Source organism: Stegostoma tigrinum, chromosome 2, assembly GCF_030684315.1.
Source record: "Stegostoma tigrinum isolate sSteTig4 chromosome 2, sSteTig4.hap1, whole genome shotgun sequence".
Lineage (NCBI taxonomy): Eukaryota > Metazoa > Chordata > Chondrichthyes > Orectolobiformes > Stegostomatidae > Stegostoma > Stegostoma tigrinum.
In genome coordinates, this window is record NC_081355.1 from 11,395,815 (window position 1) to 11,418,268 (window position 22,454).

Below are 22,454 nucleotides of genomic sequence, written 5' to 3' on the forward strand. Positions count from 1 at the left end.
ACTACAGGTTAACTGGCCTATAGTTGTCTGCTTAAGGATACTGGTTTGAGATCCAGGTTGGTCTCTCCAAAAATGAATCTGAAATGTTAGCATTGTTTGATTGCCAGCAAGAGGATTCTTCAATCTCTTATCTATCTCATTATGCATTACTAGATCAAAAATAGTCTGTGTGTGTTCTGAAACATACAGCTCTCAGAAACAATCCCTGATGTACTCTACAAATTCATCTTCCATATTACCCTCATCCATCTGAATTGTTCAGTCAAAACGTAGATTAAAATCACCAATGTCAATTGGAGTGCCCTGCTTAGATACCATCTAGTACAAAACAGCCTGTTTGATTGGCCTTTACCCACAAGCATCCACTCCCTCGACCACTGATGCTCAGTGGCAGCAGTGTGGACTATCTACAAGATGAACTTCAAAAATTCACCAAAAATCCTCAAACAGCACCAAACCCAGGACCATTCCCTCAAAAAGGTCAAGCGCAGCAGATAAATGGGAACACCACCCCCTGCAAGTTCCCCTCCAAGCTACTCACCATCCTGACTGGGAAATAAATCGCCGTTCCTTCACTATAGCTCAGTCAAAAATCCTGGAATTTCTGCCCAAATGGCACTGTTGGTCACCCCACAGCAGGTGGACTGCAGTGGTTCAAGGCAGCAGCTCACCACCACCTTCACAAGGGCACCTAGGGACAGGCAATAAATGCTGGCCAGCCAATGATGCCCACATTGCATTAATGAATAAATTAAGAAGAATTATAATGTTGTACTTTAAACTTATGTCTTTATTTTTCTACTTGTACTGAAGATTTTGTATCCAGGTACTTTGTACCCAAGATGGCATCAGGAGTGGCAACTTTGTACATTTTTCTACTGTACTCCTGTATCACTGTACTTGAGTACATGTAACAATAAAACCTAATTACTAGTTAAAATAGCCTAACATATCATCCTGCACCCTACTCAGGCTTAGATTATGTACAGAAGAACCAGGAGCAGGGGTAGGTAATTTAGCTCTTCAAACCTACTCTATCATTTGATATGATTACAGCTGATCTCACCTCAGCCTCCACTTCACTTTCCTGCCTGTTCTCCATAACCCTTTAACCCATTATTAATTAGAAATCTGTGTGTCTATCTCCTCCTTAAATGTACTCAATGTTCTAGCATCCACCACACTCTGGGCTGGTGAATTAGACAGATTCACAAACATGATAATTTTTCTTTAATTCTGTTTTAAACCTACTATCCTTATCCTAAAGCTATGGCCTCTTGTTCAAGTTTGCCCCACAGGCAGAAACATCCTGTCTACACCTACTTTTTCAATCTTCTTTTGCACCTTTAACACTAAACAGCAAGTATACAGGAAGTATACCAAGGAATACCTAACTTGTGAAGTTCAGTTAGTTATACTTTACCCAGGAGAACCTTCAAGTAACTATCAAATTGTGAATATATATTTCTTTATGTAAAGAGACAATTTGGTTAATGGGAAGATAAGTTTCTGACTCTCCAATACAGTTTATTGGAAGATAAATTGATAGATAATTGAGGGTGAACACAATTGTTTTCAACAAAGGTATCCAATTTGACTGAACTCAATCCCACATCCTCTCCATCACAAAAATTACCTATTTTCAGCTTCGTAATTCTGCCCATCTCCCCTCAGCCCATTTGTCACTGAAATCTTCATTCAAAATTTTGTTAGCTCCAGACTCAACTAATCCAATGGCTTACCTCCCATGTTCTATCCTCTATAAACTTGACTTCATTCAAATCTCTGCAATGCTACAAGTTGTTGTTGGCGTTTCTGATCTCATTGTTAAAACTGCATTCAACTTATTCCTATATTTCATGCAAAATATTCCTCCAATCCATTTATCTGCGACATGTCTCATCTCATTAGGATGCTTTTCAGTCTGCCATTTGTAAACAGAAGAGAAGACATAGCAGCTAACTGAAAGCAACAATGGCTGATAAATGGGGATATTACCAACCCTTAATTAGTCAACTGTTTTGATGCATACGGAACAATACAAGATTTATCGTAGATAGTGGGGTTCAAAGAGCCCATTTGCAGCAGTGACTGGCAATGCTGAACCGAAAAGAACATGAATTGCAAACCCAAAATTGTGGCACTGTGCCTGTATGTTTGACTTCCCAGAAATTTTGTTTGCATCACAAATTTTGCTCCCCAGAATCACCCAAATCTGCAGCAATAATTATAGTTTAGAAAAGTTGGATACTTACAGCTCACTTAAATTTCAGGCTGCCTGAAAACTTCCAATAGCTTTTCAAGCAGAAACAATGCCAGAATTGGTCATTCTCAGCTGCAATGGCAAAACTAGAATTAGACCACATATTGGTCAGAGGAGAAAAACATCAGATTACAAACTTGCACCGGCTTTACGTTACAAAACCATAGTACTGATAGAAGTTAACAAACTAAAATTAAATTATGAAGTATGCAAATACTTCTGTTGAATTTTTACCCTCTACTATCTTTTGCTTTCTACAACTAGGTATAACATCCAGTGGTCCAGCCAAGAACATGTAAACCTCACCTAGAGGGATGTCATGGCTTGATGGGCAATTTTTAAAATATGATATTCTGTCTAAAGTCGACAATATGGAATCCCAAGACCCTAACAGCTTTTTAAAAGTATCTATGAAATTAAATATTTGTGTCACAATACATTTTTGCACTCAACATCACTCCTTATGGGCTGTCAAATCTTGTATTCTTGAAATGCTGTATGTTGATACTCATCATTTGCACTTTATAAGAAGGGAATACATTTGAAGAGATTTCGCCTCCATAATCACCAGGAATTCATAAAGATAATCCTTCATCTGTTCCCCCAGGTAGGCAGCATTTACCATTCAATATCATGTGGAACAAACCAGGTCAGATTTCCTGAAGATTTTTACAGGGACGAATTGCTTCTGTGTTGATATGTAGATTAGAGAAAAAAAAATGAATAATTGACCTATAAAAATGTTATTGACATCAAAACCTCTGATAAATTTAAGCTGTGCAGTTTTTTCAGAAACAATTTGAATGATTCACAGTAGGGAAATAATTAAGTCGTCAGGACCCATTCCACAGCAACAGACAGAAGCCAGGTTGTTCACAAGCCATCTGCAGTATGCAACTGGTTGTGACCATACTAGGTGTTCACAGCATACTGTGCATGCCAAAGATTTGCTCAAAGCATCACAAAACAGGGCATTTAAAAAAAAAAGACCATCAAAAGTAGTAGCACAAGCAAGGAAACTATGATATCAAAGAATACCTAGAAATAGTGAAACAAATATTTTTCAGTCCATGTGGTGCGTCAGTACTGTGCTGTGAATTTTTCAAAATACTAATCAACTAAGCATTTGAAATTGCTTATGCATTTCAAACAAGGCAGTCTCTGCAAAATATATCACATTATTATTTGTTCATGGTAAATTTTATCCATTATAGCATTGCAGAATGAATATGATTAACAGGATTCATTGCACAGCTTCACTATCAGCCTCATCAGAGGGAAATAAAATTAGAAATGTGTAACAAATATTCCCTCTGCAATACTCAACATATCCTAACGACAGTAGTGTGCCAAAGAATACAACAAACTATATGCAAGATCATATGGGTTAGAGTGAACTTATTATATTTTACAGAGGATTGGTTAACCAAGAAGTCAGAGGCAAGATGAATGGGTCTTTTTCAGGTTGGCCACATGTAACTGGTGGGGTGCATAGGGTCCAGTCCATGGGCCCCAATATTTACAATCTATATTAATGATTTAGAAAAGACTATAGCTAAATTTGCGGATGACACTAAAATAGATGGGAAAGTGAGTTAGGATGAAGAAATAAGAAATTTACAATGGAAATGAATATGCTGTATGGACCAAAATTTAGCAGATGAAGTTTTACAAGGCTAAGAGTGGAGTTAGCCATTTTGGTTGGAGGAACAGAAAGGCAACTTTTTATCTAAGTACTGAATAACTTCAGAGTGTTTTGGTGCAGAGTGATCTGCATGAGTTGCAAAAACAGCAGGTCATAAGGAAGGTCAAATAAATTTTGGTATTTATTACTAAAGGAATAGCATATGTAGGTAGGAAAACATTACTTCAACTGTACAAGGCATTAGTTGGACCATACCTGGAGTACTGCATAAAAGGGTCCCCTTAACGGGGGATGTAGTTGTATTGAGTCTGTTCAGAGGAGGATCACTGAAGTGATTTCAGAGATGAGGGGTTTGTCTCAAACTGACTGAGCAGTTTAGGCTTATACCTTCTGAAATTTAGAAGAATGAGAGAATATCTAACTGAGGTTTCTAATATAAAAAGGAGATTGATGAAAAACTTGAAAGGATGTTTCCTCCTCAAGGGCAATCTAAAATGAGAAGTCATAATTTTAAGTAAGAGGTAGCCGGTTTAGAACAGGGTTTTTGAGAGAAGTAACTTCTCTCGAAGAGTCATGAATCTGTGGAATTCCACTATCCCAGAGTGTGGTGGATGCTGGACATTGAGTAAATTTGAGGAGAAGATATACAGATTTTTAATTATTAACAGATTAAAAAGGTTATGGAGAGCAGGTAGTAGAGTTCTGGCAAAGGTGATATCAGCCATAATTGTCTGAAAAAGTAATGCAGGCTTGAGGGGCTGAATTGCCCAAGGTAGCTTCTAGTTGTTTTGTTCTCATGTACAATACTGAATTATTTAAAACAGATGTTTTAACCAAAATGGCGTATTTCAATGATAAAATATTTAACAGCATCCTCTTGACACATTCATAAAATATCCAGTTCAGATTGTGAACTCGTCTTGTAGAGAATTGCAGGGACAAGTCCACACCTAGAATACATGAACCCAAATTACTAAGGCGCCATATTTAGACAAACAAGAATGATGAATTGATAACTGGGGAATACCTTTCTTTACTTATTATTCATTTCTATATTCACTTCTGAGATACATAGTCTGCCTCACTTTTCCAGAATAAACATGGTTCTGAATTTGATGAAATGATCCAGGATACCTTGTTTGCCACACATTTTCAAGCAAAGATTTTAAGAATTCTTAAGACAAAGAGATTTGCCCATCCATCACCTTGAGGGAATGATATGTGGCAAAGGCACACCATTAAAGTGCACAACTTAGAAGAAAAAAAAGTTACGTTCTGAAAATACTGTGGAATTTAAATTTGAAGGGTGAACTTAAATGATTGAAAAATTTAGTACGGTGATGAGTTTCCCTTGATGTTTCTGCTAAATTATTTTACCTCCAGAAATTGGTAATGCAGCCAAACAAGAGTAATGGAATTATCATTTCTTCTCAGTACCAGTTCTGAGGCACTTACACGAAACGAGTTTGGACAAACTCAACTTCGTTCTAGTGAGACAGTCTAAAGCATAAGAATGCTCATAATTGGAAAAAAGTGTATAAAGCCTCTCATGAAACTAGAGTTAGTTGACAATGGTTGGCAATGTTCTGCCAAAAAGATGCTCTTTTGCATCTGCGCCTTAAACACATTATTATGGCACAGTAGCGGAAGTGTCACACTTCGAGAGAGAATAGTGTTCCGCACTGAAGTATTTCAATATACTTCAAGAGTAAAATATTTGGAATTGGAGCATTCATCATCAGAACTTGTCTCCATGGAATGGATGTGTAATATAAATGAAAAATCATATAAATCTTAAGGAAATCACACATTGCAAAGATCATATTTTTGCGTGCATATTCCCATAATATATTTTTGCACCCCTGACCTGTTTTTTTTTGTTTGTGTAAGGATTTGTTTCATGTATGTGTAAGGATTTAAATTATAAAGTTAAGTTGATCATTTGTATTTTTTTTGCCTGCTATTAGAACGGATTTATTATAATAAAGTTGTAGCTCCCCTTGTTAACCTCAGAAAACTGGTTGATGTGGTCAGGCAGGAGTATTAGGGATTTTGAGTAATTGGATTAAATCTTGAACTTTTCAATCCCGGAAGGGTCTTGAGAACAGTGCACTCTCTCAATGGATCACGACAGCATTCAGAACTCAAATCATGAACACTGCCTGCAAGTGAGTTGGATATTAAAGTTGAAGGACTCCTTGACAATAATCATCAGGAAATGTGGCATGCACACCATGGAAAAATATACATACAAAACGAACCATCTTGGGAGTGATCTCAAGTCGTGTCATTGTATTCTATTGCTTTTCAAAGGAAGCAGACAGCTAAGAGCGACAAATGAGTTACGAATACCGTGCAGTCACAAAACCAGACAATTCTTTCCTTACGCACACCATGAAAAGCCATGCAGATCTGTAATTGAGCTCTACAGATATATTGGAACACAAAATAAATGACTCTATGCACACAAGAGACAACTATCTTCAATAACAAAAGGAAACCAACAGCCATGATAATTGAATTCATAAAGAGGCCAGCCACAAGTAAATTCAATAATTAAAGACAATGGCAAGACTGCTTTGATAATAAACTTTGCACATTGTTCTCATTTTCAATTCTTCCTTCTCACCTATTTTACACTTTTTCCCCTGACTATTATTAGCACTGCATTTGTCTTGGCATCCAATCTGTCCCAATTGCTTCACCCCCACCCCCTTTGTCAACAGGGTTGTAGTTTGCTTCTATATGAGTACAACAGAGGACTTTCTTCAAGGTTTAGAAATTTGTATATCAAAACTTCCCATAAGGGTCTCTTCACATTTTGTATACCAACGCTGTATTTCACTATGCCCAACACACTAATTCCAACCTTACAACAAGCTACAATATGCCTTCAGACACATACCTGTCAGAGAGTGCAAGATAGATATCTGGCAGTCAGTCAATTTGCACTCAAAAACCACTAAATATAACGTGATAATAACTAGTTAACACGTTTTTATGATATTGAATGAGAGATACATACTGACAGAGGCACAAAGCTCCCTTGCTCTTCAAAATTATCAGACCTTTTACAACGACTTGAGGAAGCCAACAGGACCTCAATTTAACAGCCCACTTGAAAGACAATTCTTCCAAAAAAATGCAGCACTGGAATGTCAACCTTGGCTGTTGTACTAGAGATAATGGGAACTGCAGATGCTGGAGAATCCAGGGTAATAAAATGTGAAGCTGGATGAACACAGCTTGTGTTCATTCAGCTTCACACTTTATTATCTTGGCTGTTGTACTCATGGTTTTGTGAAATGTTTGCCTATTCATCTTCATTATGCTTGAATATTCATTCTAGCTGAATACAGGGTAGGCCATCCAGAGTATTTGTAGTGCAAAAAAAAATGACAATTTAAAATTGTATTACATATACCGAATTGTTATAGGTTTGAGTCTCTGATAAATATTTCCAAGATTTAGTGACATTAATCAGTCCCAGAAGCTGTCTGAGTACCTTACAATTACGGGTGGTGATTCACACAGAATCATAATAACAGACAGCGAACATCTCCACTTTGATGGAGAGAAAGTCATTGATGAAGCACCTGAAAATGGTCTTCCTACAGAGACATCCTGGAGCTGAGATGACTGATCACCAACAGCTACAACCAACTTCCTACGTGTCAGGTATGACTCCAAACAGCAGAGTTTGCCCCTGAGGTCAGGAACTAAGTGGCAACTAAGGCATCAGTGAGCAGGTAATTGCTAGCCCGGTGGTGCTTGATAGCACTACTGATGATACTTACCATCAGATTGCTGATGCTCAAAAGGAGGCTGATGGGGTGGTAACTGACTAGGTTAGATTTGTCCTGCTTCTTGAGTACAGGGCAATTTTCCACATTGTCTTGATGTGGAGGTTAGGTGGGTTGACCATTCTAAATTGCATCACAGTGTCCAGTGATACGTAGGCTAGGTGGATTAACCATGATAAATGCAGGGATAAGTTGAGGGTGGTGTACGGACTGAGTCTATTTGGGATGCTGTTCGGAGGATCAGTGTAGTCTTTCTACACTGCGGGGATTCTGTGCCAGTGTTGTAATTGTATGGGAGCAGTTTGGTTAGGGGAGCAACAAGTTCTGGAGCACAAGTCTTCAGTATTACTGCCAGAATGTTGGCAAGGCCCTTCACCTTTGTAGTATCCAATGCCTCGAGACATTCTTATATCAAGTGAAGTGAAATGAAGTGAATCAAATTAACTGAAGACTGGTATCTGTGATGCTGAGGACCATGCATGATCGTATCCCTTAATACGAAGGGCTCTTCCAACATTTAGGATGCGGATATTTGAGAAGCCTCTTACTCCTCCTCCTCCAGTGAGTTACTTAAGTGTCCACCACCATTGACAACTGCCTGAACTGCAGTTGTTAGATCATTTAACTGTGTCTATCATTTGCTGCTTATGCTGTTTGGCACAGAAGTAGTCCTGTTTGGTAGCTTCACCAAATTAAAACTTTTTTGGGTTTTCCTGGTGCTTCTCCTGGCATGTCCTCCTGCATTTTTCATTGCACCCAAGTTAATCCCCTGGCTTGAAGGTAGTGGTAGATTGGGGAATGTACTAGGCCATGATGTGTAGATTGTGTTAGAGTACAATCCTGCTGCTGATGATGATCTACAGTACGTCATGGATGCCTAGACATGAGTTGCTATATTTCTTTGAATTCTGTCCATTTAGCATGGTGTTAGTTCCACACAACACGGACAGTATTCTCAATGTGAAGGTGGGATTTCATCACCAGAAAGACTGTTCAGGGATTACTCTTACCAATATGGCCATGGATCGATGTATCTGAAACTGGCAAATTGGTAAGGATGCATCTTTCTGAAGGTAGAGCATGTTGCCACTAGATAAGGAAAGGCTGTCATTGATCATTAAGCACATAGCAATCAATATATTCAGATTCACTCAGTACAATCAGAAAACTATCTAGGGGAAAATTGTAATGTAGGTACAATTACAACATTTAAAAGACATTGGTTAGGTACACAAATAGGAAACATTGAGGGAAAAGGGCCAAATGCAAGCAAATGGGACTAGTTCAATTTGGGAAACTGATGTTGGGCCAAAAGGGTCTGTTTCTGCATTGTATGACTCAATGAAAAAAACAGAAATAATCAATGAAAGAAGTCAACTTATTTTGGGGCACACTGCATTATATTATAATCTGAAACTGTTCCTTCGAGGAGACAATTTATAGCCTTCAGAACTCATAGTGAGTTCAGGCTAAAATGTTCATTTTGTTTTCTTTATATATTTCATCTTACTTTCATAATTTCACTTTACAATGAGGAGCATGTCTGCTCTAGGCAGATCTTTTGTTTCTTTTCCCCACCCCATCACATTCGCCTTGGCTCTGACTAACTCATCTGTCTTTGAACCTATTAGAGAGCTTCTTTCCATTTTTGTACCATCTACCCCACAGATGCTGCCATAACCAGCCAAAATGTTTTTCATTATTTTTCTAAGTCTTTGTGCAAAAGTGATCAAACAATCCTACCCATGAGACTGTATCATACAACTTAAAGTATTTTCAACTTGTTCGCAAAAAAATTGTCAGTTCTAGCATAGTATCAGCACTGAATACATTTGTCTCAAATTTCTCTCTCTACCATCTCGACTTGTCCCAAAACCTGTTTATTATAAGTAAATTCAGTCCCCTTTACCTCAAGGAGGATTCCCTTATTTCTGCACAGAACACTAAGCCAGGCTTTTTAAGAATAATTTAGGTTTACTGAGAAAAAAAAAAGAGTAAAACCATGTTAGCCAAGGTTAAACACAAAAAGAAAGATATTCTTAGAATCCTGTACTTTTATTTTGGTTTTGAATGCAAATACTTGACCTCACCCGTTCCCTAAACACTTATTTGTATCATGCTTTAAAAAAGCAGACAGACTAATCAAATTCTTAAAACATAAAAATTAACAATTCTTTGCTCTTTGTTTATTTAGTAGATTTGCTTTTCTTGAAGCAGTGAGCAGCCAAATAATTTCAACCATTCTAGCTATGAGAGCTAAGATTGGCAGTGCAACTAAACATTGTTTATATAAGTAAAGATACATTAAATCGCTTGCAAATTTCATCAAATGAATTGTGAACATGTTTCGAAGGAAGTTAATTAGCACCACTGATCCAATTTCCATTAAAGCACAGTGAATTTGCAGCAAACAGTGTATAATGAAATGGAACCCTCAGAAAGGTCTTTGTAAATACTGCTGATTCCACGAGACAAATTCAGAGAGCAGAGAGCACTGGACATAACAATAATTAAATAGAACAGCCTTCCCAAACCAGCCACTGATAAGCAAGCTGATTAATCAAAATAATGTTTAAACATAGATTAATTGGGACACACAAGTTTATATATTGCTTAACAGACTATTGATCGAGTCAATTAGTTGCAAAATCTTAAGAATAGAGTCAGCAAAGTCCCAATAATTTGAATAACGTAGGACTTTAAAAGAATATTTAAGTTTTAAAGGTGGTTTGGAATGCAATCAGAATTCAAAGTAATCTAAACAGCAACATTTCCTCCATTTTTGTTATGAAGTACTGTACAATGATTGTGTACTTGTGGAATGTTTTTGTCAAATGGGTTAAAGAACAGAATTCTTCTCCATTTCATTGTTACAATATACTTTCGAAAATGAAATAGGAAGAGGTTTTGTTGACAAACTCATCAGAATATAAGAAAAAGCTTCAAGTTTAATTTCCAGTGCACAGTTTTGTTAACTGTTACTTTAACACTTCATTAGATTAAAATGAAATTTTAAAAACTTAGTTCTGAAAAAGAGTAAATATTATGTGATAATAGTAATTGAAACTCATGGGATATATAATTGAGCTTCTTACGAAACCAGAGTTTGAATTCCAGGCCAATATTTTCCCTTTTTATTCCTAGGTTTTGGGGTGGACGTCTATAAGGTGACCTCCACATCAGAAAGGAATAACATCAGATGAACTCCAATTGGGAATTGAAGACATCACCCAGCGGGCTCTTGAGCCAATCAGATCATGAGACAGAAATATCCTACCTCACCTCAAGCTGCCAACTAATCAGGAAGCAGTCACCCTGGTGAAGTGATGGGTGGATGAGGCTGCCGACTGAACAACAGCATCGATCAGGAGCAACAGGAAGACAAGTGATTTTTTGGTGAAGGAATAGAAATCTTGAAGGGGTGGTGGGAGTAGGTCAGTGCAGTGGTTTTCAAAGGCTGAACATATTCCCCCATACACACCCAAGGTCACCACAGATTGTTGCAAGCTCAGCACCCCCCAAAAAAATACCCAGCAGGCTGCCATGTTATAGCAAGGTTGCCACTTCTGTTACCCTTTGACAGTTTTAATCAAACTGTTCAGACACATTATGACATGTCTGGGCCAGGTGGGACTTAGAAATTTAGGAAATAGGAGCCAGAGTAGGCCCTCAAGCCTGCTCTACCACTAGTGATCATGGCTGGTCATCTAACTCTATTGCATATTCCTGCTTTCTCCCTATACCCTTTAGCCTTAAGAACTGTAACTAACTTCTTGGAAACAATGTTTTGGCCTCAACTGCTTTCTGTGGCAGGCTCACCACTCTACTGGTGAAAAAATTTCCCCTCAATTCAGTCCTTATCCGTACATTGTGATCACTGATCCTGGACACCCCAGTCATCAGAAAATTCTTCCTGCATTTACCCTGATGAAATCAGTTAGACCCTCCCTCATTCTTCTAAAGTTCAGTGATTGTAGTCCGAGCTGATCTGGGCTCTCTTCATATGTCAGTCCAGCCAACCCAGGAATCAGTCTGGCAAATCTTCAATGCACTCCCTCCTTAACCAAAACATCCTTCCTTAGATAAAGAGACCAAACCTGCACATCATACACCACTGTAGTCTTACCATGGCCTTGTACAATTAAAAAAACTGTCCTGGTCCAGTGCTCAAATCATTTTGCTACGCAGGCCAATATATCATTTGCCTTAGACCATAAGACCATAAAACATAGGAGTGGAAGTAAGGCCATTCGGCCCACTGAGTCCACGCTGCCAATTAAATCATGGCTGATGGGCATTTCAACTCCACTTCCCTGCACTCCCCCCATAGCCCTTGATCCCTTGATTCCTTGTGAGATCAAGAATTTGTCGATCTCTGCCTTGAAGGCATCTAACGTCCCGGCCTCCATTGCACTCCGTGGCAATGAATTCCACAAACCCACCACTCTCTGGCTAAAGAAATGTCATCTCATTTCCGTTTTAAATTTGCCCACTCTAATTCTAAGGCTGTGCCCAAGAGTCCTAGTCTCCCCGCCTAATGGAAACTTCCCAGCATCCACCCTTTCTAAGCCATACATTATCTTGTAAGTTTCTATTAAATCTCCCCTCAACCTTCTAAGCTGCAATGAATACAATCCCAGGATCCTCAGCCGTTCATCATACGTTAAACATACCATTCCAGGGATCATCCGTGTGAATCTCCCCTGGACATGCTCCAGCGCCAGTATGTCCTTCCTGAGGTGTGGGGCCCAAAATTGGACACAGTATTCTAAATGGGGCCTAACTAGAGCTTTATAAAGTCTCAGACGCACATCACTGCTTTTATATTCCAACCCTCTTGAGATAAACGACAACATTACATTCGCTTTCTTAATCACGGACTCTACCTGCAAGTTAACTTTTACAGAATCCTGGACCAACACTCCCAGATCCCTTTGTACTTCTGCTTTACGAATTTTCTCACTGTTTAGAAAATAGTCCATGCTTGTATTCTTTTTTCCAGAGTGCAAAACCTCGCATTTACTCACATTGAATTTCATCAGCCATTTCCTGTACCACTCTCCTAAACTGTCTAAATCTTTCTGCAGCTTTCCCAGCTCCTCAGTACTACCTGCCTGTGTACCTATCTTCGTATCATCGGCAAACTTCGCCAGAACGCCCCCAGTCCCTTCATTCAGATCATTAATATATAAGGTGAACAGCTGCGGCCCCAAAAACTGAACTCTGCGGGACACCACTCGTCACCGATTGCCATTCCGAAAAAGACCCTTTAATCCCAACTCTCTGCCAGACAGCTAATCCTCAGTCCAAGCCAGTAGCTCACCTCGAACACCATGGGCCCTCACCTTGTTCAGGAGCCTGTGAGGCCTTCTTCATCACCTGCTGCACCGGCACATTTACTTGCCACAAGGACACCCAGGACCCAGTGCAATCCTCTCCCAATCTATCACCAGTCACATAATAACTCACCCTCCTGTTTTTGCTCCTAAAGTGAAATACCTCACCTTTATCCATATACAAAACTCATCTGCGATGCATTTGTCCACATACTCAACTTGTGCAAATCACACCAAAACACCTCAGCATGCTCCCTACAATTCACTCTCTCACCCAGCTTTGTATCATCTGCAAATTGGGAGATATTTCGTTTCCTCATGGGTTCTTATCGAAAGCCTTGTGGAATTCCAAGTAAACCAGATCCCTGGCTCCTCCAAATTAACTCTACTAATTACGTTGTTAGAACCCTCAGTTGGAGTTGCAAACTGGGAAGTGTGAGCTAAAAATGACTCTGGGCTTTGGGACAGCTTGTGGTAAAAGGAAAAGAACAGACCGAACAAGCTTTGTTTATTTGTGAGGCTAAGCCCAAAGGCTAACTGTAGGTTGATTCAAAATTAAAACAGTTCTAACAGACACAACAACCCTGGCAAAAGCATTGCGTTTAAACAGACAGTGGAAGTTAGCTATAACAAGGTCAACATCTGATAATTGGCTTCCAACAATTCTGGGAGTGACCCTATGTTCAAACAGATGGCAATTGCTGAATGGTAATTGAGGCTTAGGGAAGAGATGATTAGTCAGTCAATCAGGGCAGAACTAGAATTGAAGTTTTGTTTTGAACTATTTTCTCAGAAAACAAGGTTAGCTGCTGACAACATTGCATGAAGATTTAAAAGCTCCCTGCCTGATCGTCCCTCATGTAGGCATGAGAGACCCTGTCAAAGACCTTCTCCTGGTCCAGGCTGACGAGGCAGGTGTCCACCCGCCTGTCCTGTACGTAGGCGATCGTATCCCTGATGAGCGCGAGGCTCTCAGCGATCTTCCTGCCCGACACACTCTCACACCAGCTTCCAGAAGTCCAAAGATTAGATAGCTGAGTGTAAAGTATTATTACCTACACTGACTGAACTGAGAAGAAGGTGATGCTAATCTGCAGTTCCAGAAAAGCAACCAAGGAATCCATATTAAAAGTCTGTGAAACAAAGTGTCACAAAGGCCATTAAAGTAATCAGGCCAGTTTTGTTATTTTTTTTCTTATTTATCTTTTAATTGTGTTTGTCTGTCTGTAAATGAGGTCTGAAAAGAAGGACTTTGGATTTAAAGCATCAGCTTATCTTGTTTAAAATTTTCTCTGCTAAATTTTCTGTTATTTTTTAGTTTTTAAAAACTGCTGTCTTGCTCAAGATTCACAACTAGTGTCTGGGAATTAATTATTTGCAAAGCCTGGGATTGGTTATTCAAAAGACTAGTTAGAGTACTGGATAATTATTGTGTGACTTCAGTTTAATTTTACAGTATCACGAATACAAAAGTAGAAAGGCTGATTTGGTAGGGCTGTCTGTCTCCATAACAACATTCTTAAAATTCCAGTAGACTAATCAAACATGATTTCCCTTGCATAAATCCATGCTGACTCTGTCTGACTTTTTAAGCATATCCAAGTGCTTGGCTATTTAATCTTTTATAATGGACTCTAGCATTATCCCATTATTAATGTCAGCTAACCAGTCTACAATTCCCTGTTGTCTCTCTACTTTTTTTAATAGTGAGATTACACTGGAATAATTCATATGGAATAGAGGATAGCTAAAGTCTATAAAATATTGAAAGAGAACCAATGCATCAATCTGGACATAATGGAGGATGACAACACTTCAACTTTGAGAAATGACCATTTTGTTGATGTGCATGCAGTGTTTCTCCTCTGGCAAAGCGAGTGCGTCCTGAGAAAGTGAGCAAGCAGACAGTCCAGTCTGTGAGCTAAGTGATTGACGAGGTGTGCAAAGTGTCCCTATAACAGTAATATAAACTGCTAGTGTAAAAGGGATCAAAGCATATGGGAGAAAGCAGGAACAGTGCGCTAAGTTGGATGATCAGCCACTATAATACCAAATGGCAGAGCAGGTTCACAGGACTGAATGGCCTACTCCTGCGACAACAAGGTTTACAGCTGGATGAACCCTCCTACTTTTTATGTTCTGTGTGTTTTTATGATCATTGAACCAGGCTTGAGACCTCTTTTGGAATACCCGGTCCAGTTCCAATCGCCCAGTTATAGGAAGGATATTATCAAGCTGGAGAGGGTTGAGAAGACATTTACCAGGATATTGTTGGGTATGAAAGGCTTGACTGATGAGCAAAGGCTGGACAGCCTGGGACGTTTTCCATTGGAGTGTATTTTTCACTGGTGACCTGACTGAAGTTTGTTAAATAAATGAGAGGTAAAGATGGAATTGATGTTGGTTGTCTTTTCCCCAATAGACAATAGGTGCAGGAGTAGGCCATTCGGCCCTTCGAACCAGCACTACCATTCATTATGATCATGTTTGATCATCCACAATCAGTATCCTGTTCCTGCTTTATCCCCATAACCCTTGATTCCACTATCTTTAAGAGCTCTATCTATCTCTTTCTTGAAACTATCCAGAGACTTGGCCTCCACTGCCTTCTGGGGAAGAGCATTCCATATATCTACCACTCTCTGGGTGAAGAAGTTTCTCCACAACTCTGTTCTAAATGGCCTATCCCTTGTTTTTAAACTGTGTCCTCTGGTTCGGGGCTCCCCCCTCCAGAGTGTCCAATCCTTTAATTATCTTATATGCCTCAATCAGATCCCCTCTCAGCCTTTTAAACTCAGTGTATACAAGCCCAGTCGCTCCAATCTTTCAACATATGATAGTCCTGCCACTCCAGGAATTGACCTCGTGAACCTACGCTGCACTCCCTCAATAGCCAGAATGTCCTTCCTCAAATTTGGAGACCAAAACTGCACACAATACTCCAGGTGCGGTCTCACCAGGGCCCTGTACAGCTGCAGAAGGACCTCTTTGCTCCTATACTCAATTCCTCTTGTGATGAAGGCCAGCATGCCATTAGCTTTCTTCACTGCCTGCTGTACCTGCATGCTTGCTTTCATTGACTGATGTACAAGAACTCCCAGATCTCGTTGTACTTCGCCTTTACCTAACTTGACTCCATTTTAGATAGTAATCTGAGGAATTTAAATATTGGGGACACATTTTTAAGGGGAGAGGTCAGAGATTTTAAAAAAAGACACAAGGCAATTTTTTCTTTTAAAATGGTGGTTTGCATGTGGGATGAACTTCCTGATGAAGTGGGTACAATTACAATGTTTAAAAGACATTTGGATGGATATATGAATAGGAAAGGTTTGGAGGAATGTCAGCCACGAGCAGGCAGGTGGGACTAGTTTAGTTTAGGAGGTTCATACCCACGATTAATGATCTGATTGAGCAGATCCATGGGAGATAAAATATCTAGAGGCAGTAAAAGAAAATGGGTAATTGATTTGCAATTGAGAAGATTGATTTGCAAGTGAAGTAGGTAACACTGCCTACTTCTTGAATTAACAAGCTGGCAGTAAAAATGACAAACATATTTGTGAACAATTCCAATTTGTGTTCAATCTTGTGAAAATAATCTATATATAATAATATGTTGCAAATCCCATGTTATAAAAACTAGAAGCATCTAGCTATTTGTTTACATTTACTTATGTGGACTTTGTTTTCTTCTTTAAAACAGAAATCCAAATTCCTCAAACCCAAGCATCACAAAAAAGCAATTTTCAAACTTTTCTGTGGAGTATCACTGGAAAAGACTGACATAGGAAAATATATGCTGGCCTGTTTGGAAAAGCCTGACTTTTAAAAAAAAATTCATCACGTGTGGCCAATTCTTTCAAGATCACATGTGCTCACCATCTAAAAAGTACCCTTAAACTGGTGTAGTCCTTGTAACTATATTGGTATTAGATTTAAAAATTAAAATTACAGTGAAAGAGCAGTGATGGATATCCAAGTTAGGATGTTGAACAACAGGGAGAAAAGCATCAGTGATAATGGGAACTGCAGATGCTGGAGAATCCAAGATAACAAAGTGTGGAGCTGGATGAACACAGAAGGCCAAGCAGCATCTCAGGAGCACAAAAGCTGACGTTTCGGGCTGAGATCCTTCATCAGACTGCAGGGGATAGTGTTTCTATGATGTTGCTGCTCTTCTCAAGAGACCACAGCAGTGAGATGCTGTCAAGGCAAGGGTTACAAGTTGCTGTGGAGTATCCAAAAGAATTGTCATATCATAGTCACAGCACTTGACTGATGGAGGAGTTGGATATTGAATTCACTGGCAGAAGCACTGGTCAAGTAGACTGCTTTTATCTGGATGGGATCAAGCTTCTTGAGTGTTGTATCAGCATCTATTCAGCTGAGTGACAAAAACAGCTTTCAGTCAGGAGATGAACTAATTGTTACTGTCCAACATCATCTCTATTCTTCTGGCTACAATGTTGATAGTGAGCCCAGTTACGTTTCAAATTAGTTGTTAAGAAAGCATATGGTGTTTTGGCTTTCATTAACAGGGGGATTGAGTTTAAGAGTCGTGAGATCTTGTTGCAGCTCTATAAAACTTTGGTTAGACCGCACTTGGAATACTGCGTCCAGTTCTGGGCGCCCTATTATAGGAAAGATGTGGATGCTTTGGAGAGGGTTCAGAGGAGGTTTACCAGGATGCTGCCTGGACTGGAGGGCTTATCTAATGAAGAGAGGTTGACTGAGCTTGGTCTCTTTTCATTGGAGAAAAGGAGGAGGAGAGGGGACCTAATTGAGGTATACAAGATAATGAGAGGCATAGATAGAGTTGATAGCCAGAGACTATTTCCCAGGGCAGAAATGGCTAGCACGAGGGGTCATAGTTTTAAGCTGGTTGGTGGAAAGTATAGAGGGGATGTCAGAGGCAGGTTCTTTACGCAGAGAGTTGTGAGAGCATGGAATGCGTTGCCAGCAGCAGTTGTGGAAGCAAGGTCATTGGGGTCATTTAAGAGACTGCTGGACATGTATATGGTCACAGAAATTTGAGGGTGCATACATGAGGATCAATGGTCGGCACAACATTGTGGGCTGAAGGGCCTGTTCTGTGCTGTACTGTTCTATGTTCTATGTTCTATGTAGCTGTCCAATGTCAATGGATATGGCTAGAATTTCTCTTATCTGGCACTTGCACAATATGAATACTATTTGCCAGCTGGAGCATGAATGTTCTACTTGTAGGTTAACATGGACAAATTCACCATTAGACAAGTTGTCGACACACCTGAACAATCTGGAATTGTGAACAAATAGTGAAAAAAATGCTACGATAAAAAGAAAAGTGATTGGTAAAGTAGCTAAAGATGACTTAACAGTTTTGTCAAAATCCATACATACGAATGTAGTTTAGAGGTAGGTAAATGTCGCTTTACAAAACTATTCATTCATCAGTAATAAGAAGAAAAGATTAATGTGAAAAGGCTTATGGGTGCTAAGTGGCTAGATGAGCTTTACTGTATGTATGCAAGTAAAAGTCTCTCTCATGTAAAAGTCGACGTCCCTAGTTTTGGTGAAAAATCTGGGATTTTCCATACATCTTGTAAAAGTTGAACCTAGTTCTTCACAGAAAACAGATCAACATTTGAGAGTCAAGGTATCCTGTATATAAATGTTACGATCAGGAAATGATTGAGACTGTATGAGAGTCAAGTGTCTGAACTTCTAAAATCAGAAATAAAAGTTTAAAATTTCAGTTTGAAAAACTAAGACAATAGATGAGAGAAGATGAGAGAAATGGAAGAATGTGGTGCAGAAGTTTAAAATGCATCTGGTCAGAGTCAGGCACTCGTGGAAAACAGTCATATACCTAGCTGAGGTTTTGAAATCATTTTGTGTAAAACATGCACCCCAGAAAATACACACACACACACACACACACACACACACACACACACACACAATCTGTAGCAGCATTTAAACTGAATTATTCAACTTGTAGAGAAGGCAAATAACTATGCAGTGGCAAGAGAATTGTGGGTTTCGCGGACACTTGAGAAAGTTGGAGAAAGATAGAGACAACTTCAGACAAAAGTGTCCCAACACAGGTAATCCCAGCAAGTGGCCACAGCTGGAGGGAGGGGGAAAAAATGTTGAGTGGGTACTTGAATATAGCCAAGATGGAAAACGTATTAGTTGTGAAGCGATTCGAATCCCTGTGCTAAATGAATCAAAGAAGGATGAAATTTTGGATTTCAAGTGTTGGAAGGTGCACAAGGTTCATAAGAAGGCATGACTTAGTACTTTGGCAGAGAACTAAGATTTGCACAAAACGGCCTGCTGAGCTCTAAGATATTGCAGGATTTCAATGAATTTTGTATTTCACATGTTTAAAATATACTATGTAATTGTAATTAAAGCTATATAATACTTCACTTTTTGTATGTATAAATGAAAACTTACTAATCCATTTTTTTTTGTTTCTGTTGTCTTTATCTGGTAATTACTGTTATCTGTTGTTGTTTTTCCTTTATTCCTTTAGAGATCAATTGGGCTTCTGCTAAAGATATGGTATCTTGGACTGTAGTATGAATTTCAATTCCTCAAAAGTAGTATCTAAAAACCTTGACTTTTACATGATATATATGGTATGTTTCTTGTGGATAGACCAGTCCTGGGAAATTTTCCGCATCATTAGATGCTGGAACACCTTGGTGCAGTAAGCTAATTCTGATCCCCAGCATGAGAGCTGCTTTATTGTCAGGAGTCATACGTTTCACATACCTAGAATAATAATTTTCTTCTTATTGGCACAAGGAGTTGGGCATTAGATAACTATATAATGGTGAGAACTTGAAGCCCTACAACAGGATGCAAAAGTTAGAATTAAACATGCTAAACTGCTTCCCCCAATTTGGTCAATTTTAAAATTATCTGGGATAAACCAGATGTAAAACTTATAAAGTTCAGTTGAGTAATTTTAAGTTTTTACAAGCGTGCATCTGAAGAAAGAAAAGTAATTTCTCTGTGATTAAGTACAAGTACACCTAAATTACTGGTTTGAGAGAAAACAAGAGTGGACAATTGTAAGCAAAAACAAATCTTGTGTGTTCTATTAAGCAACTGCACAATACAAATATCCTAGTCACGCACTGGTATGAAATACCAGACAAAAGATAAAAGCTTATACTTTTTCAACAGCCTAATTTGAGTTCCTTTTTTCAAAAAATGAATTTTAAAAGTAAACGATGCCTTGAATTAGCAATGTATAAATCAACAAAAAATAAATAAGTCTAACTAGCAAAGGACTCTGACCTTTGAATACAGCAAGTGCTAAGCATGCTCAGGTCTTCAAATCTATTTTAGAATATTTCATCATTAATGGCAATCAGAACTACACTACCGCAGTCTAATGCTAGACAGCGCAAAATATATGGTTTGTGACATCTATCCGTAAGTTACCTGGCATTTCTGCATATCTGCAAAGGTGGTGGCACCAAAGGACATTGGTCATGCATACAGAGAAGGTTTGGTTTCAAAAGCCAAGCCACCAAGGTTGTAAAATAATGTAACACTGGCAGCACAAAATGATCCAAATATATGATGCGAACAGTCAATAAACTGAAAAACTACCTTTGAAAGATGACCAAGCCTTTCATATTGTCAACTTCATACATTATATTGATAATCAAAACTATGTACTCCGACTCATAGCACTCCATGGGACAGCTGAAGACCATTTCAAAAGCATACAATGGATCAATCCCAAGCAGGGGTACAATCTGCTATAGTGTCAACGTGAAAATTTAGCTTGGTAGGAAATTTCAAGGATCCAATGGGCCAACAGTGGCAGGTCAACGAGTATACACAGATCTCAGCTTCAAAACCATTCAAGATTCCAATCACACCTATGGTGGTGAGAATTACAGCCACAGGACTTCAGATTTCAAAGTCAAGAGAATGAAACAGAGACACCAGCACTGAGCGCATAAAAAAACCTAACAATTACTCACCAGACAGAATCAGTGCCAGAAATCCAGTCACAAGTACCTGGAAACCCACAAGATTTCCAAGATGTGCAACCAGCTCAGGTAATATATCATCATTACTGACCATGGTACTACATTGCAAAGGTGGTGAAGATAGCTCAGTATAATGTTTGGTATGTTTACCATGCACAGTGTATGAAGAACAAAACATCAATTACCGTGATTGTGCACTGATCCTGAGTGACAGTATCCAGCAACAAGTCATCAGCCATGAGCAACCGAGAATAATATGCATCTCTCTAGTTGTGTAAATGGTCACCAGATCAGGACAAATTGTCAAACCTTCAAAACATTTATATCAAAGTTTGAATTATTAATCTTGTTAATGCTGTTCTTCACTGGCATCTGTTGTCAGTTCAACAATGTACAACTATGTATACCTGTTTGGAATTGTGTTCTGTCTCGCCATAAATATACAATACACTTCATAGGACAAAGTCATGATGGCATCACCATGTCAATTGATGCAGGTTAGGTTTGTGCCCTTACAGTGTGATAGATTGAAGGAAGCATGCTATAGTACATCTGAATTCTTTGGCTTAAGGCCAGTAACACAAGTGCCTGCGACTGTAATGTACATGTAGAGACCAAGTATTTGTAATAATAATTCAATGAATTCTCCAGTTTTACATGATTCTTGTCATATTTGTGTCATGAGAGCTAATGTATTACAGCATGATGGCTGAAGGTCATCAGCTACCATGTCTTAATAATGTCTCATTGCATCATTAAGTTGGTTGCATTGACAGTATTCAAACTCTGGAGAAAAAACAGAAATTGCTCGAAAAGCTTAGCAGGTCTGGCACCATCTGTGGACAGAAATCAAAGTCAACATTATATGTCAAGTGACCACTCCTCAGAACTCCACAGATGCTGCCAGACCTGCTGAGCTTTTCCAGCAATTTCTATTTCGTTTCTTATTAATGGCATCTGCAGTTTTTTTCAGTTTTCAGATTCTGGAGTTAGCAAGCTATCTATTAGATATACACAAATAGCATTGCACAAAGGCAGGTTGGACAGGAAAGAAGATCTCACTGAAATGTAAATTTTAAGTAAGCTAACAAGTTAAATGCTGGAAACATACTCAATTGCCTGGGGTGTTTTGAATTAAGACCACAGTTTCAAAATAAATAGCCGGCCATTTAACTTTAGGTGAGCAGAAATTTCTTCACCCTTCCTGTCAAAACATCGTGGATGCTCAATGATTAAGTATATTCAAGCCACAGGTCAACAGATCTTCAAATCTTAAGGGATTGAGAAATAGGGTTTAATGCAGAAAAGTGTCTGGAGGAAAAAGATCACCCATGAGCCTGAAAGGCCAATTTCCTGCTCTTACTATTTCTTTTAAACATAAATACTAAAAAAAACAGAATA

At 38.9% G+C, this 22,454-nt stretch overlaps 1 protein-coding gene across 16 annotated transcripts in view; it reads right to left on the reverse strand.

The window, feature by feature from the left end:
- Positions 1-22,454, reverse strand: part of fars2 (phenylalanyl-tRNA synthetase 2, mitochondrial) — a 380,692-nt gene that overhangs the window by 337,040 nt on the left and 21,198 nt on the right. For 4 of the 16 annotated variants that reach the window (XM_059652291.1, XM_048520852.2, XM_059652268.1 and 1 more), the window contains one exon: positions 2,256-2,335. The exons of the other annotated variants lie outside the window; for them this stretch is intronic. The gene's annotated coding sequence lies outside the window, so the exon portion shown is untranslated. The remainder of the gene's footprint in view (positions 1-2,255; positions 2,336-22,454) is intronic. 16 annotated transcript variants of the gene reach the window in all.